General features: G+C 41.4%; 1 protein-coding gene across 1 annotated transcript in view; it reads right to left on the bottom strand.

Moving 5' to 3' along the window:
• LOC130914970 (apoptosis-associated speck-like protein containing a CARD) overlaps positions 1-6249 on the bottom strand; it is a 71220-nt gene that overhangs the window by 13599 nt on the left and 51372 nt on the right. The gene's annotated exons all lie outside the window — the stretch shown is intronic.

The following is a 6249-nucleotide window of genomic DNA, read 5'->3' on the forward strand; positions in this document are numbered from 1 at the left end:
ATAAATTATTGCGATATGCGATATTATTGCGCCCCCCCCCCCCCCAATTTTTTAAACCAATTTACAGTAACACAGTGCGAATACAGTATAAATAGATGAAGTACACCCATTTAAACGCGATATTTACTCTTAAATTCAAATATACTTTTTAAGAAATCACAACTAAAAACAATAGACCATACCTCTTAAGTAAAAAACAACAATATTGATACCGCACACAAACACAGAATAAATAAAATGTGTTTAAAAAAAAAAAAAAAAAAATTGCACTTAACGACTTCAGCATTTAGAAAAATAAAAACTTTTCCCGTCATAGCTTCTGCAATGGTGTTCCATAGGGATGCAATGATACAGTTAAGTCATGGTTCGGTACGAATTTTGATACGAGGGACACGATTTTCGATCCGATTCAATACATTTAATGCTCTGTAAAAAAAAATATAACAATTGTATTTTTTTAATTTTTTTTTGCTAACGAGCAAAAATTAAATTGCCATCATATAAACATGCATTTTAGTGCATAATATTTATGTGCTTGCTTCTTACTGAAATGAAAAAAAAATTGTATAAAAGTGCTGAGAACAATCTTTACTGTTTGTAAAGTGAGGCAGGGCACACCGTTGATTGCTACAGCTCTCTTAGTAGCTAGGTTTACTACATGAGCAAGACATCCTATTTATGGTCCAAATCCATTTGTGTCACGTACTGAATTAACAATATTTGCAACATTATCTATAGTCACTGGTATGGATTGATTTGGCCTTCTTAACTTCCATTCAGTCACGACAGTTTGGAATTAATCGATGTAGTATATGGACTACATGTCCCATAATCACTCTGGGCTCACGTAGCCAATGGCATGGGAAGTAGCACATCTAGTTTGCCATTTCATGATATCTAGTGTGTGCGCGCAACCGCGCATTAAAACAGTTAGCAAGCGCCGCTGAAGTCACGTCTGCTCATTACTACACAACACCAGCATATGAGGGCTTTCATATACAGGACGAGTTTGAAGCACAGCGCTCTTACCGGTAATTTCATTCAGCTGTTCGTTGTCAAAGTGAGGTTATTCCTACCAGCCAAGTCGGTAACAATGTTTTGGCGGACTTAATTGTAAATATCCAGCGTTGTGCCGAAAAATAGCCGCCCCGCGTGAAATGTCACTCCTGACGGGAGCGCCCACACGTCAACAACACCGGCGCGCCATAGATGGTCCACAGTCACTCCGGAGCACTGACGCGGCCGGTATACGTTGAACAATAGGATATAATGGGAACAATTGGCTCCGGCGCTAGTTTTTGGCGGACCTGGAACGAAGATGCATTTTGCGCAGTTGGTAACGAACTTTTAACAGCACGTCTGCCGCACGCGCACACACACGTGCACCCGAGGCGATAAATCGCAGCGGAAAAGTTACCGCCTTCATTTTTATATATCGCGCGATAAATGGAATTATTGCATATTGCGACAGGCTTACCCACCCCTCGTTATTACTGATTTTGCACCGGAGTTCAGATGTTGCACTGTGTGAAAGGCTGCTATTGTGTGTAAAAAAAAAAGAGAAAGCCCTGGTCTCATTCAAAGCACTAACTCAAACTACGGCCCACGGGCCACATTTGGTCCAGCCCCCTGAACAAAACAAAAAAACAAAAAAAATAGATAAAAAAAATTGTAAAAAAAAAATATATACAGTGATACCTCAGCTCACGAACATAATTGGTTCCCAGAAAGTGTGTGTAAGGCGAAAAGTTCGTCTTCCGAACATTTATTTCCCATAAGAAACCATTAAAATGAGAATAATCCGTTCCCAGGTCCCCATAAAACATAATTTTCTACTAAATAAGCCTTAAAACTACACAAAAATATACCTTATTTTATGTATAATAAATGTGCTATTGTATTGTAATTAAAGAAATAAACTGTACTGTATAATAAAGTAGGGAGGGAGGGAGTTACTGTTTGGAAGGAGAGCGTTACCGGCACCCCCAAGGGACCGCTGTTACTTTTATTGTGACCGGCATTGTCAATAGAGAGGAAGAAAGTGGTGGAGTGAGAGAGAGTGAGAAAGTAGAGAGTTGGAAAAGGGCGCAGTTAGCGTAGACTCCAGTGCTGTGTCCCCCACATGCTTTTGGTTGTTAATAAAAGTGCCCACAAAAAGCCATCCGACGCCTCTGGGTGTTTGTATGCACGCCGCCACCTTTCTGGAGAGGAAATCGGGCGAACCGAAGACAACCGACGACAACGAGCCAACGTGACTCGCCGGTCCACTTCTCACTACGGTGGGAAGCTGACAGCGCCGCCAATTACCAGTTGAGGGCGAACTGGTAACACGAGTCACCTTCCATAAGGACTGTAGGTAACTCTTTTTTGGTCCCATAATAGCAAAAGTACACTCAATATGGTCTAAAATGTCTATCAAACACAAACCACGTCCGCACTCAACGAAAGGGAGGGGACGAACTGGGACGCCGAGAGCGTGCGTCAGCTTCTCGTGGCGCTGTTCGACCACGTGGTTTGGTTCGTCCGCCGAAAAGTAATTCTTCAGCAGAGACTATATGCTCGCGAATTTAATGTTCTTGAGGCGAAAAGTTCGTGAGCTTAAGCGTTCGTGAGCTGAGGTATCACTGTATATTGTGTGTATATATATATATATATATTTTTTTTTCAATAGTATTATTTATTTCCTGGCTTTTTTCTGTGAAGAACCCAGAGAGGGTTATTTGGTTATTATATTATATTATATTATATTATATTATATTATATTATATTATATTACCATCCAGCCCCAAATCCTCACACTCCAAGACGCCACCACGCCGCCGACTCCAGGATAAGGCCCCATCCAGCACCAAATCCTCACACTCCAAGACGCCACCACTCCGCCGACTCAGTCAGGCTAAGGCCTCATCAAGGCCTAAATCCCCAGAGTCCCGGAAGCCACCCCGCCGACGACTTAGTTTGGATGGAATAATGAGTCAACCTGATTGGGACTCCATGGATCTAGATAGCAAGGTTAACCAGTCTCTTGATCTCCTCAAGTTCATGTCTTCGCTTCCACCCTGTACCTGTCACACCCGACAGGTGCCAGGGGAAGATGGCAACAAACCAACCAGCCTCCCCTGGAATTCTCTCGGGGCAAAGCCAAAGCACTACAACTCTGGAACTACACGGTATTATCCTTCTATGGAGGACGCCATGTTTGCGACACCAATATGATGTGCACCGGGTCCAGGCTGTGACATTACAAAGACTGTTCTGTCCCAGCAAAAGCCGGGGCCTTATGGAGTACAGTATGTATGCTCAACAATCCCAGTGGTGATAAACAACAAAAAAAGGGCTAGACTGGTGAGAAATAAAAAACGTTCAATCAACTCTGCCAACCTGTTAAGCATAGTATGTCATTCCCAAAACTCACCAGTGAATCCAGTCTGGCATCTCCAATTGGCTCTGCTAAATATTAGATCTTTAGCTGGCAAATCTTTCTTAATTAATGATTTTATCAGCAAACATAACCTTGACATGTTGTTCCTAACAGAAACTTGGTTAGATCAAGATAAGAGTTCGACAGTTCTGATTGAGGCAACCCCCACAAACTTCAACTTCTTTAGTGCGCCAAGAACCCATAAGAAAGGAGGTGGGGTTGCCAGTCTGATCAGGGACAGTTTTCAATGCACGAATATTTCATGTGGTCAGTTTGATTCCTTTGAATATATTGTCATTCAGCTAAAAAGCCCTTGCAGAGCTGCCTTGGTAACAATTTACAGACCACCGAAGTATAACACAATGTTTTTTGATGAGCTTACCAAAATACTGTCTTCCGTCTGCATGGACTTTGATTGTGTTGTTTTAGTGGGTGACTTTAACATTCATGTTGATAATCCTGAAGAAGGATGTGCTAGAGAGCTTTTAAATATTTTGGATACATTTGGTTTATCTCGGCATGTCACAGTTCCAACACATAACAGAGGGCACATACTGGACTTAATAATATCCAAGGGTCTTAACATCTCTGAGGTCACAGTGAATGATGTTGCTCTGTCTGATCACTACTGCATTATGTTTAAAATGACCACCCCTGTCCATCCTCTGAAAAGGGAAACAGAGGTGATTAGGAAGCGTTACATAAGTGATAACACATGTGCGTTATTCACACAGGCCTATGCCTCATCATTAACCCCTACAATGGCTCCAGTGGAAGAACTTGTAAATAGTTTCAGTTCCAGTGTGATGACTGTAATGGACACTATTGCCCCGATTAAGACAAAAACTTTGTCAAGAAAGAAGAGGTCACCCTGGAGAAATGCCATACTAGCTATAAAACAAAAGCAAGTTTGTAAACGAGCAGAACGCAGATGGCGAAAAAAACAAACTCCTAGTTTTTTATGATATCTACAAAGAGAGTCTTCGCAAATACAACCAGGAACTGAAAAATGCTAGACAATCATATTTTTCAGAGATCATTAGTAGAAACACCAACAATACTCGCACACTATTTTCTGTTGTTGACAAACTGACAAACCCACAAGCATCAATACCTCAGGAATTGGCATCTGAGGTGTCCTGTAATAATTTCGCAGCATTCTTTACGCACAAAGTACTAAAGATTAGACAGACTGTGTGCAACTCCGGATCAACAAATGTTACACTAAACGCCTCCCAAAATGTCCCCCACGTCAATCTTAGACAGTTTAGCCTCCTGGACTATGCCACTTTAACAGAAATTGTGTCGAAATTAAAGCCCACAACATGCTGCCTTGACATCCTTCCTTCAAACTTTTTCAAAACTGTTTTTCATTGCATAGCCCCAGACATACTTCAGATTATAAATACTTCCCTCCAAACAGGAGAGTTTCCTCAGACTTTAAAAACTGCAGTAATAAAACCTCTCCTAAAAAAACCTAATCTGGATGCCTCAACCATTAGTAATTACAGGCCAATATCAAATCTGACATTCCTGGGGAAAATTATCGAAAGGGTTGTGTTTGAACAGATCCAGACTTTTATGAGGCAAAACAATCTTTTTAACACATTTCAGTCTGGATTTCGGCCACAACACAGCACCGAGACCGTGCTTATCAAAGTCCTAAATGATATTCGTCGGAATACCGATGCAGGCAAATCATCTGTTCTGCTACTATTGGATCTCAGCGCCGCATTTGACACGGTTGATCACAACATACTACTCAGCAGATTGGAACAGTGGGTAGGGCTTACTGACACTATTCTTCAGTGGTTCACATCCTATTTACATGATAGAGATTTCTTTGTGTCAATTGGAAACTATCAGTCAGAACGAACCAAATTCACGTGTGGAGTCCCTCAAGGGTCAATTCTTGGACCACTCTTATTTAACATCTATATGCTTCCGTTAGCTCAGATAATGGAACAGTATGACATCTCCTATCACGCCTATGCAGATGACACACAACTGTACATTTCTGTGTCCCCACATGATTATAGTCCCTTAGTCTCCCTGAGTAAATGCATTCGTCAAATCAATGAATGGATGTGCCAGAATTTTCTCCAGTTAAATGTAGAGAAGACAGAGGTGATCATTTTTGGGCCAAAAAAGGAAAGGTCAAAGATAAGCAGCCAACTTAGCACAATGTCACTTACAGCTACAAATCAAGTCAGAAACCTTGGCGTAATTATTGACTCAGACCTAAAATTTGATAGCCATCTAAAGTCCGTCACTAAATCCGCTTATTACCACCTAAAAAATATAACCAGAATTAAGGGGCTTCTGACTCAAGAAGACATGGAAAAACTTATGCATGCATTCATTTTCAGCAGATTGGACTACTGCAACGGTATATTTACAGGTCTTGATAAAAAATCAGTCAGGAAGCTGCAGCTAGTACAGAATGCTGCAGCCAGAGTCCTCACAAATACAAGGAAGCTGGACCACATTACACCGGTTTTGAAATCGCTACACTGGCTTCCAGTGAGTCAAAGGATAGACTATAAAATACTACTGCTCGTCTACAAAACACTTAATGGCCTTGGACCAAAATACATGCTTGACTTGTTAGATTCCTATGAGACATCTAGACCCCTAAGGTCGTCTGGAACGGGTCTTCTGCATGTTCCAAGAACAAGAACCAAGCAGGGTGAGGCAGCATTTAGTTATTATGCTCCTCACCTCTGGAACAAGTTACCCGAACGTCTAAAGTATGCTCAAACTGTTAGCTCCTTTAAATCAGGGCTAAAAACGCTTTTGTTTGGCACTGCATATCCATAACTGTCTAT

This window comes from Corythoichthys intestinalis, chromosome 4 (genome assembly GCF_030265065.1).
Source record: "Corythoichthys intestinalis isolate RoL2023-P3 chromosome 4, ASM3026506v1, whole genome shotgun sequence".
NCBI classification, from domain to species: domain Eukaryota; kingdom Metazoa; phylum Chordata; class Actinopteri; order Syngnathiformes; family Syngnathidae; genus Corythoichthys; species Corythoichthys intestinalis.